Here is an 11,787-nt window from a genome sequence, read left to right as displayed (position 1 = left end):
AAAAAAAAAAAAAATGCCGGGTGCGGTGGCTCACGCCTGTAATCCCAGCACTTTGTGGGGCCAAGGCAGGCGGATCACTTGAGGGTCAGGAGTTCAAGACCAGCCTGGCCAACATGGCGAAACCCTGTCTCTACTAGAAGTACAAAAATTCACCTGGTGCCGTGGTACACACCTATAATCACAGCTACTTGGGAGACTGAGGCAGGAGAATTGCTTGAGCCTGGGAGGTGGAGATTGCAGTGAGATAAGATCATGCCACTGTACTCCAGCCTGAGTGACACAGTAAGACTGTCAAAAAATAATGTGTGAGGTCCAATCTACCCAGAGATCAAAATGTTAGCAGAGCCTTATTCTCTCTGAGCCCCCCGTTTGCATTCCTCCCTACCTTTACTAAGTGTCCCTTTGAATATACATCAGGCCAGGTGTGGTGGCTTATGCCTGTAACGCCAACACTTTGGGAGGAGGCAGCAGCGGGAGGATTACTTGAAGTCAGGAGCTTGAGACCAGCTTGGGCCACATAGTGAGACCCCCCCTTACCCTTCTCTACCAAAAAAATCTTAAAAATTAGCTGGGCATGGTGGCATGCACCTGTAGTCCTAGCTACTCGGGAAGCTGAGGTGGGAGGATGCTTTGAGCCCAGGAGTTCAACTCGGCATGGGCTATGATCACACCACTGCATTACAGCCTGGGTGACAGAGTGAGACCTTGTCTCTTAAAGTAAGAGACAGAAAGCAGATACACCAATAAGAATGAGAAGTTGGGAATAAGATGTGACTTTGTGACTTCAGTTTTATATATATATATATATTTTTTTTTTTTTTTTTCTTTTTTTGTAAGACTGAGTCTCGCTCTGTCACCCAGGCTGGAGCAGTGGCGCGATCTCTGCTCACTGCAAGCTCCACCTCCCAGGTTCACACCATTCTCCTGCCTCAGCCTCCTGAGTAGCTGGGACTACAGGTGCCCACCACCACACCCGGCTAATTTTTTCTGTATTTTTAGTAGAGCCTTACTACTATGGGGCTTCACTGTGTTAACCAGGATGGTCTCAATTTCCTGACCTCGTGATCTGCCCGCCTCAGCCTCCCAAAGTGCTGGGATTACAGGCTTAAGCCACTATGCCTGGCTGGTTATATATATTTTAAATATCTTGAGAGGTGTTAACCTTGACTGCTGAGGGAGAACAAAAGAGAGCCAAGATTGAAATTTTATTTACATTTGTATCTGTCCCTAGCAATTAGTGTAGTGCCTAATACCTGGTAGGTACTCAATAGTTGCTGAACAGATAAATTAACCAAATAAGATGCTGCCTTTCCCTCCATGGAGAGAACAGTTCTAAGGTGAAGGTAAATGTTGGTACTTTCGCACAAAGGTGGAGCAGGCCCCTGCATAAGAAGGGTGCTCTGTCTTACAAAATGTGTCTTGGCACAGTTTTGGAGCATTTATTAGCCTCACAGATGCATTCCAATCACTCCCTCTGATGTAGTGGCATTTTGCTTGAGGCAACTTCCATGTTGCTGGTGGGACGCTTTGGCTATAGGGGGAAGAGTCTCATCTACAGGCTGGCAAGAGGGCTGCCTGTCTGGATGTTACTCAGTGTGGCTAGACTGGCCAGAAGTTGGGTCTCTAGGCAAGGGTTTAGGGAGAATCCCACCTTTGATGTCCCACTTTTTTGTTGTTGAGACGGAGTGTCGCTCTGTCGCCCAGGCTGGAGTGCACTGGCGCGATCTTGGCTCACTGCAAGCTCCGCCTCCGGGTTCACACCATTCTCCTGCCTCAGCCTTTTGAGTAGCTGGGACTACAGGCGCCCACCACCACGCCCGGCTAATTTTTTGTATTTTTAGTAGAGATGGGGTTTCACCGTGTTAGCCAGGATGGTCTCGATCTCCTGACCTTGTGATACGCCCATCTCGGCCTCCCAAAGTGCTGGGATTACAGGCGTGAGCCACTGCGCCCTGCCTGATACCCCACTTTTTAACTTGGGGAAAGTTGTGATCTCAGGTTCCTCCTGAAAAGATAAGGTACCTTCTAAGATACCTTCTCTTAAGCTACAAACAGTGCAGGTCTTCCTCTTAGAAGCGGTGTGTTCTGTAAGGGGAGGTGTGCCCTCTGGCCTCCCCTTGATTTTCAACCCCAGCCCCAAGGCACTGGCAGTGGAAGTTAATTGGGTGCAAGGGGCTTGGGTAAAGGCTGAAGACTGGCGAAAGGAGAGAGCCAGCTTCGTTTTTTAAAAAGCTCTAATTGAGTTCTGAATCAGCCTCACTCCCTTTGATCCCTCCTCTGTTTCCCACACTGCCTGAAAGAGCTAGATCAGCACTTTATAACAAGGGTGCGCCTGCTCCCCGCACCGCCCCCCCTCTCCTGACGCTCTCTGCTGCCGCCATCCACTGCTTGTCTCCTTCAGTTAAGATAATGAAGATGCTGAGAGATAAAATGTGTATTTAATAAGGGTGGGGGTAGGGAGGCGGAAAGGGGCAACCAGGGCCTTCCCTAGTTTGGGGCCTCGCCAAGACTTAAGCTGAAAGCAAAGCTAGAGTAAGACTTGGCCCCAGGGTGTGGGGGTTTCTGGGCCTCAATCCAGCTGACTTCACTGCCTGCTGTTTGCCCTAAATTCCCCCACCTCCACCCTCTCACCCCCACACTGCTTTCTTCTTGCTCCCAATGGGAAAAAGGACTCTTGCTTCGACTTTCTTTTCAGCTGGTAACTTGGCCTTTGGTGCGGTGCCCCCCACCCCAGTGTCAGCTGCAAGGTCGGGCTAGGGCAGCCCCCTCTAGCCTAGGCCTGTAGAAGCTGTGGGTTCACAGTGGGGGGTGAAAAAGCTGGAGTTAATGAAGACCAGCTGCTAGTCTGGGTTCTGCCTGCAGCTAGCTGGAGGCCGGCCTTTGGTGGTGGTTGATGGGGGGTGGGGTGACCTCCATCCATGGGCACAAGGATATCCTGTGGCAGCTAGGCTTGTGCTTCTCTCTGAGCTTAGTTTTATCCTTAGTCTGTAAGAGAGTAGTCTGTTTTCTTCCCTTACTCCTCTCCTCCCCAAATAACACTCAGCTCTTATTGAACTTTATAACTGTAGTGGTGGCCCAGCTGAGATCTGAGGATCTCCAAACCCTTTTGTAAACACTCATTAACTGCCTGGGAAGAACGAAGAGCCCTGTTTAACAGCTGGGAGAGAACTGAGGCACATTAGGGTGAAAGGCTTGACCTAAACTCACCCCATGGACTCCACCCTGGGGCCTTCCATCCTTAGTCCAGCTCCTTTACTCAGTTCTTCCTGCAAGACACAAAGAGGTGGAGGCATTGCTGGTGTCTTCTCCCCTTCTAGGCAGAGGCCATGCCCTCTCCCCTCAAGTCTGTCCCTGACTTCCTCTGGCCCTTCCCCTCATGACATTTTCCCTGCTCTGCTGCTAGAGATATGTGCAACTCTCCTTGCAAAATGTTCTCAATCCACAACTTCACAATTCTTATCCACTTTTCTCTTGCCCATGTGGCCCACCAAACCTGAATTCTCCCTTTTGAGCTACTGAGAAGACTGGCTATACTAAACCGAATCACTGACCTTGAAGTTGATCTGTTGTATTGAAGTCCCTCTGCCCCTAGATTTATCCTAAATGGTGTCTGGGAAAATATTCTCTTTAACTTGTTTATTCTGGTCATAAAGATTCGGGACATCACTGAGGGCTGGGTGGGGGCACTAGTTGACCTCTAGGTTCTGCATCCTGTTCTTCCACTGCCAGTCACCATTTCCAGTAATAGATGTAACCCAAAGTCCTTTTTTGTTTTTTTCTCCTTCTCTAACCCCACCTGTTTATACTCTTGCCTATATATGTACATTTGCAGACCCCACACATTCCCAGATACACATACATTGGTCCTACCCTTTCCCCCCTGTTTCTAGCTGCCATCTAAGTGAGCCTGCACTTTTTACATGCTGAAAATCTGTTTTTTTCCCCCTGGACGGCCTCCTAGGCACTTGAGAATAACTGGGAGGGATGAAGGGACTCCGGCAGTCCATGAGGAAGAGGACAAAAGTGAGCGCCCAACCAAATGAATGCTGCCTTCCCAAAATCTCTAGCTGAATGCCTTAGCAGGAGTGGCAGGGAAAGAGATCTTAACCCCACCTACAGCACCAAAACCTAAATCCATCTGCTCAGGGCAGGCAGGAAGAAATGTCTGTTTTCTCCTGTTTCATTCCATCCTATCCTCAAGTTGTCCATATGCTGTGTATTTGAGACAGGGAACTGTTCCTGTCCCCAGCCGACGACCAGACGCCCATCTTTCTTCCAGTGGGTTATTTCTCCCCAATGAGTCCTCCGCTCTGCGCCGGCTGACCCAGTCGGGGCTGGTGGAAGAGGGCGGGGAGAGCCTTCTGCTTGACGAGTGGGCTTTAGGACCCAACGGGAACCCGTGCCTCTTGCAGCAGCCTAACCCAGAAGCAGGGGGGAATCCTGAATCGAGCTGAGAGGGCTTCCCCGGTTCTCCTGGGAACCCCATCGCCCCCCTGCCAGCACACACCTGAGCAGGTAGGACCATGCACACCCCTTCCCAATTCTTTGGCCGCCTTTGACCCTGGCCTCGGCTTCTGATCTAGCCGTTTCCCTCTCGCCAGTTCTGGCTTTCCCCATCCCTCCTCTCCCGTCGCTCACTGTAGTCCTGGGAGGTGGGAGCCTGGGAACTGTGGGGTGTCTGAAAGCTCAGAGCCCCCTGCACCCTCCAGTACCCTTCCTGCGTTTCTCCTGAGGCAGTTCCCGGTCTCTAGCTAAGAGTGGGGAGTAGGGGGAAGGTCTGCCCAGGCCCCACGCCCTTGCACCCTCCTTTGCAGTATTGCCTAATACCCCTTCCCCCACCTCACCTAGACTGGAGAATTGGCAAGTGCTGGGGTAACAGAGGAGAGAGCCAGAGAGAGACCTGAGCTTTCCCCGAGGGATTTCTTTCTTGCTTCCTCGCCCAAAGAGCTCAGGACTTTGCCCCCCACTCCCTACTCACCTTGTAGGGGAACTAATGTCCCCTTCCAGGTTGATCTCACACTTGGGTGGCTAAAGGCTTTGCTGGAGGGTAGTGGAGGTTGTGAGCATTTTGGTGACCTTTTCCTCTAGGAAAGTTCTTTCAGCTTAGAGCCCCCATTCCTGTCAACATCTCAACACCTGCTGCAGAAGCCCCCACCCGACCCGACCCGTGTGTGTGTGTGTGTGTGTGTAGAGACAATGTGGTTGTAAGAGCTAGAAGCTTTGGATAGAGGTGGCTGCATGCATTGAAGGGGAGGGATACCAGAGTGTGGCCCAGGCCAGAACAGGCTCCAGATGGCTAGGGAAGGGAGTGTAGACCAGATTGAGGAGGTCACCGAGCCTTGCCAGCTTCCTGAGCTCCTTGGCTTTCAGAATCTCAGGCTCCTGGTCTTTCTCTAGAGCTACGAGGTCCCCAAGCTTCTGCCCCACTACAGGCTCTCTGGGAGAGGGCTAGATGGCACCTACTGTTTACAGTGGCTTATTTTTCTCTCCTGTGGTGGGCAGACAGGAGAAGATCTAGGGCATGTCATTCTGGTTTGGTGGGTTTACAGGAAGGGTGTACATCTTGTATGAGTTACCATGTGTGAGTGTGTATCTTGCTTCTGGGGGTAGTAGACTGGGGAGGGGGTGATAGAAGAGACTGGTCACACTGAGGGAACTCCTCTAGCTCTCAGTCTGTGGTAGGAGTGGGTGGCATGTCCCCATCTGGTAGCTCTGTCTAGGTGTGGGGTGTGCTCTGCATTCTTCCATGACTCCCCGGGTGCCCTAAAGGTTGGTTTTGAAGGACAGGGTGGATAATGGAGTGGCTTCAGACTTCGCTCTGGTCTTGATCCAAGAAGGAAAGTAGAGATTCTGACTGTGAGCAGTGGACTGGGAATCAGAGGCCTGAACTGGAGACTTAGCCTGGTTACTTAACTATATGTGTTTATGTATGTCTTCCCCTTCGCTAAGCCTCAGTTTCTTCATTTGTAAAAATGGCTATCAGTAGCAAGCAGGGACATTGCCACCAAGACCATACACAGAATGTATCGTAAAGCTCACTGCAAACGGTAGTAATGGCTGGGGGGATCTAGGATGGAATCCTCTTCCTAAATCTAGGTCAATCTCTCTGCCTTCAGTTTTCTTCCCCCATCCTTTGCCCATCTGGGGGATGGAGGAACCAGGCAGGGCTATTGCCCTGGGTACTGCAGAATTCCCCTAATGCAGGTTGTAGCTGTTGCCAGAGCACCTGTGGTCACAGAGTACAGATCTCTCCAGCAGGCATTTCTTCCTCTGGGGCCCCATACTTGCTCCCCTGAGCCATGTCTCCACCTTCCTTCTGCCATCCCTGCTTGGCGTCCTTGTCTCTCTCTCCCCTGCCCAGTGGCCTCCTTGTCCGGCTCACTGGGCAGGAGCCCTAATCGGATTCGACAGCTGAGATATGTGTGGCGGCTAAGAGCAGGCGGGAGGGAAGCCAGTGGGAGGATGGTATGAGGACTGCCCCTGGCACTGCCCCGGCCTCCTGAGCACCACCTTGGGCCTGCTGATTTCTTACTTGGCTTGGCCCCAAGGAAGGGGTGCCAGAGGAAGCTCAGGAATGAACAGGCTGAGGTCTGGAGACTAGGAGAGGAGGAAACACACCAAGGTCCTGAGGACCTGGTTGATATTTGATGACCTTAATGTCAGTGTCTCTGACTCTGACAAGGAGGAAAGGACAGAGATGAGCCAGGCTGACCCCCGCCACCCCATTCCCATAGCCCCACTTTCTTCTCTCTTCTTGTTCAGAAATGTGTTTACTTTGCCTCCTCTAGACCCTTTGGCCAGTACCTCCTTGTGGGTCACATCTGGGAGCTTCTGGGGTGCCACATGTCTGCCTCAATCTGGGCTGTTTCCTCCCCTCCAAGGTATTTCACTCTCTCCGGGCTGGGCGCCAGGACTCCTGGGTTTCCCGCCTGCCTGTGGTGCAGGGCTCCCCTGCAGGGCTCCAGAGAGTCGCTTAGCTGGTTTCCTTCCTTCTGTGTGGGGAGGGCCTTCCCCTAGGGCTGGGAGGTGTCAGGAATCCCAGGTGGGACAGGGGTGGGGGCACAGTAGCCTCTGGCACTGTAGCACCCCAGCTTCTCCCTCCTAGCCTCTGACTCAGCTTGGGGGCAGCACATGCCCAGCCTGCCAGGCATGGCCTATTCTTGCCTCCAGGCTTCTGTCTTTATAGAAGCCTACATCTCCTGCTCTCATTTTTTAGCTTTTTTTCCCCCATGATATCTGGGGGTGGCTATCGAAATCCCTGGTTTTGGGGAGCAAGGGACTAACATAATTGAGGCTGGGGCACTATTTTGTCTTCCCTCCAGTTGGGCCAGGATGAAGGAAACTGTCACAAACTTCCCCACGCCAATTCTTCCTGCCCTCAAAAGACCAGTCAGTGGAGCCAGGCCCTGCCCTCTGGGTGCCCACAATGTGGCTGGCACTGATTTGTCAGAAATTGGGAAGGTTTCCCTCTAGACCGCTTGCCTCCTTTCTCCTCCTCCCACAGGGTAGGGGCAGCTCTGTGATTGCAGGCACTTATGGGCAGGCCTCCCCCTAGGGAAGGGGTGTGGGATGCCCCCAGGATGGCCAAGTTGGCACTAGCCCCAGGCTGGAGTGCTGGACAAGATTCTGACCTGGGAGTTAGTTGGGGGAAGGCAGGGCATGGGCCTCCCTGCCCCCCTCGTTTCCTGCTCTTTGGGCAGCTGTGGGCGAGAAAGGCTGCAGGGACTATTTTTAGTTGGTCAGTCCCCTGGCAGGAGGGACGTGCAGAGCAGCACGGGGCAGGCAGAGGGGCTTGCCAAGGTGAGGGTAAGCAGGCAGGCAGAGGTGTGAGGAAGGGCCAGAGGGGCAGAAGACAGAGCAAGGAGGCATGGGGAGCAAGGGCAAGACCTTACCTAGAGGGACCTGACCCAGGTAGATGGGCCGGGGCTGGAATGGGTGGAAGAGTCCTGGCACCCTTCAGGGCTTTCTTTATCCAACTGGACTCAGAGCTGGAAGAGGTTTTAGGGGCTACCTAGGCAATCCCTTCCCCTTTCAGAGAAGGAAACTGAGGCCTAGAGAGGACATTCAATCAGCCATTGGCTGTGTTGAGACCTGAACCCAGGCCCTCCCTTTGCACTATTTTTCTGTTGTCGTGGTTCCTCACTACACCTCAGTGTGCTTCCTTCCCCTACTGCAGCGAGGAGGACCACGAGCCAGGCACACCTGGTCCATTTTCCCCTCTGCTTGTTTGTGCAGGGTCTCTGTAAATCCCAGCTTGGTTTGTTTATAAGTCTCCATGTGGAGAGAGTCTGTGTCCAGGCTGGAAGGAGGTCAGAGTTGGGTTTGTTTGGGTGGCCTGTGGCCACTGGTGTGAATGGAGGTACTGGACAGGCTCCAGCAGGCTCACAGGCTGGTGAGCTGTGGGGCTAGGAGACACCTTACAGAAGGGACGTCCAGACTTCCCAGAGCCCTTTGTGAGCCCTCTTCCTACCCTGCCCAGGACCTGTGGGTCATGGTGGCTGTTTGCCAATCTCCCCAACAAAAGAAGGGAGCAGGGTTGAGGAGTGGGAAGATTACTACTGGCTTCTGATCACTAGTCGGAAGGAGTCCCCCTCTGAGGCCTGGAGGCAGGGAAAGTTGGGGCAAGTTGGGGTGTGTATAGGGAGAAAACTCAGTGGAGAATTGTGGTCCCTCAGAATTCAGTCTGCTTTCTGTCTTCTGCCTTAGGCTCTCCCCAAGGGCCACCATGTTGCACAGCTGCAGGGGGAACCATTCCATAGATTATGATGTGAATGGCACCCCCTGGGGTTGTTCAAGGCCCTGCCTGTGTAGCCACACATGGTGCATCTGTCCCCCACGTTCTTCCTTCAAATTAGTTCAGACCCAGCTGGAAGGAGGTGTTCCAGACAGGCCTTACACCCTCTCCCTCTCCCCTACCCTGCCTCATACCACTCAACATCTCCTATTCCTCTGCTGCCCACCCCCAATGCACCAAGCAGGTCATGGTGCACCACCATTTGTATTGTAGGAGCCCCTCCCCTTCTCTCCACTCAGTTTCTGTGTCTCTGGGGGGCTGATTTATCATGCCCCCCATCAGGCCTACTGCGGTGTGTGAGAAATCAATAGTGCAAATGGATTGAGGCTGTTTAGCCTGTCAATTCCCCTTGGGCCCCACCAACTCTTCTGGGACTTGTGGAGTTGCTCAGCCCCCTTCTGGCTCAACATACACATATTTAGTGGTTGTAGCCAGAGCACTGAGCACAGGAATTACTCTTTCTGTTCGTCTGTCTCATTCTCTCTCTCTCATATACTGGGCTGGTCTTAGCATGACAAATACTTTTGAACATTTATTTTCTAGCTTGGGTGGAGGGGCTTAAAGGGCAGTAGGCTGCCAGCCAGAGGTGGGGAGGGAGGCAGGTGGGTGAGGGAGACTGTGGGTAGAGGGGTGGGGTGGGGGTGGGGACTAGCTGGGGAAGGGATTGGGTGACAGCCCACCCCATCAGCTCTGGTAACTCAATCCCTGCACCCCACCCTCCCAATTTCCCTCCTGCTCAACAACTTCAGCAGCTGCTGGCAGAAACAAGGCTGGCAGAAGTGTGTATGAGTGCATGTGTGTATGGGGGGAGAGGGTGAGAGGGGCTGTGGGGGCAGGGAGTGCTGCCAGGACATGTTAAAGGAGACTCACAGCCTGGGTACAACTTGGGTGGCAGGAGGAGGTGGGGCAGGTGGGAGAGTGGGTGGTGAGTGATGGGCAGGCTGCAGTGGGGGCAGGGCAGCCCAGGGGTCTCACAAAACTTGTTGGCACTGGAGCAGGGCCTGGTGTGGTGGGGGTGGGCAGTGGTGAGGGGGCAGGGGCTGGCACAGACATTGCTGGCCCCAAAATGCTGAGGCCCATTCTTCGCCAGGGGGCGCATGTAACCATTGAGGGACAGTCTGCCCCTGTCTCCAATCCTTGGGCCGTGCCTGCTGGGCATCACAGTCTCGGTGGTGACTAAGTCACTTCTGTCCTGGGGCTGGCAAGGTGCCAGGCTCAGCTCTTCTCGGTAGGTGAGTCACTGCCCTGGCATCTCCCCCGGATGCAGCTGAGTCACCCAGCCATGCCTGCTAGGCAGGTGGGCACCATGCTTTTGGTGGGGGTGGAGGGCTATGTGTGCTGCCCCCAGTGTCTTCTCCAGTCTCTCTCTGGCATGTCGTGGCCCCACCTATAAACCTGCAGAGCCAGGCAAGGATGGCGCTTCTCCCTTGTGATCCACTGAGGGGTGAAGGAAGAGGTAGCAGGGCACAGATTGGAGTGATATATGTTTGATTTGGAGTAAGTAGGGGAGAGGAGAGTTGAGGAGGGAACATTGATTGATATATATATATATATTTTAACAAAAAAGAGACAGGGTCTTGCTATGTTGCCCAGACAGGTCTTGAACTCCCGGACTCAAGCAACTGTCCCATCTTGGCCTCCCAAAGTGCTAGGATTAAAGGTGTGAGCCACCATACCTGGCCTGGGTTTGAATCCCAGCCCTGCCATTGACAAGCTGTATGACCTTGAGGAAGGCAATTTTCTTTTTGAGCCTCAGTTTTCTCATCTGTACAATGGCAACAGGAGCCTGCCCCTTCAGGACTGTGAGAATCAAATGGAGTGGGACTATTAAGGTACTTGTGGGAGGAGCTGCTTTTGGGATGAGCTAGGAGGCTTGGGAGGGGAAGAGGAGTCAGCTGGAGCTGGTTCCAACAAACTCCCGCACCATCCTGGTGGTCTTGGAGGGCCAATTGCTTCTCATCCTCTCTTCGGACTATCACTTAATGCTGTTCTTCAGGAATTTCCACAGGCTGTGAGAGGACAGCCTTGTTGTAGTAGAAATGTGGGCCCTCCAAGGGTGTCTCAGAGCTATATTTTATCTCTTTTGACTACTGAGAACTGCCACTGGCCTTGGTACCTGTCCAGACTCTCTTCCTTCACTTCCTCTAGTTTGAAGAGGGATCCTTTTCTTGGGAAACCAGTGGCTCAGGCTCCTCCCCCAGCCTATCTCCTGTGTGCAGGGAAACAGTAGGCCCCAAGGAGTGTCCTTCCTAAAGAGTGAGGCGCCCCTGAGCATGTGGCTTTTCTCTCTCTGCTAGTTTCCTGCTGCTCCCTGGGTACCCTTCTCTCCTCCTGCATCAGGGTCCCTGGTGGGAGGGGGTGGTGGAAACCCTGTTATGAGCCCAGCACAGCTGGAGTTCAGCTGCTGCTGCAGATTGAAGACTCCTGATCCCCCACCTGGGGACCTCTCCTGCCTTCTGCAGTCAAGCTTGGGTAGGGCTGGGCCTTGGACAGGTGGTACTTGTTGCCCTGGGCAGGAAGGAAATGCCCCAAAGATGTGCATGCTATGTGTTTGTACACATGGGTACTGGTCTTGTTTGAGTGTCTGACCCCTGCGGGGGGTGGGTTTGTGTGTATGAATTTGTTCCCTCACTCACACATGGGGCTACTTCTGTGCCTGTGTAGAAGTATGCCCCACCCTCTGCTTCATGCCCTTGTCTGTGCACAAATGTGTTTGAATGTACTTGTTCATGCGTGGATGTGCATACATGCGTCGGGGGTGTACACATCCCTGCCCTGAATGTGCACGTGGAAATGCATTTGTACCAGGATGCCTCACCCTATGATGGCAGGTGTACCTGAAGGTCGTCCCACTTGGGAGGCAGTGTAGCTATGTGCATGCATGCTTGCATTCTTGTGTCCATGAGCCTTCCCCTCTAGCCTCAAGGAAGGAAGACCGGTAGGATCTAGGTTGGGAGGTGCCTGTGGGCACTGGGGGTGGGCTGGCGCTGACT

General features: G+C 53.3%; 1 protein-coding gene across 1 annotated transcript in view; it reads left to right on the top strand.

Moving 5' to 3' along the window:
- The first annotated feature begins 4,399 nt into the window (after positions 1-4,399).
- The window catches only part of RARA (retinoic acid receptor, alpha), a 48,926-nt gene continuing 41,538 nt past the window's right edge, over positions 4,400-11,787 (top strand). The window contains exon 1 of the mRNA XM_011929838.1: positions 4,400-4,515. The gene's annotated coding sequence lies outside the window, so the exon portion shown is untranslated. The remainder of the gene's footprint in view (positions 4,516-11,787) is intronic.

The sequence above is a fragment of the Colobus angolensis genome, unplaced genomic scaffold (genome assembly GCF_000951035.1).
Source record: "Colobus angolensis palliatus isolate OR3802 unplaced genomic scaffold, Cang.pa_1.0 Scaffold83, whole genome shotgun sequence".
Classification (NCBI taxonomy): domain Eukaryota; kingdom Metazoa; phylum Chordata; class Mammalia; order Primates; family Cercopithecidae; genus Colobus; species Colobus angolensis.
This window is presented reverse-complemented; position numbering and strand designations above follow the sequence as displayed.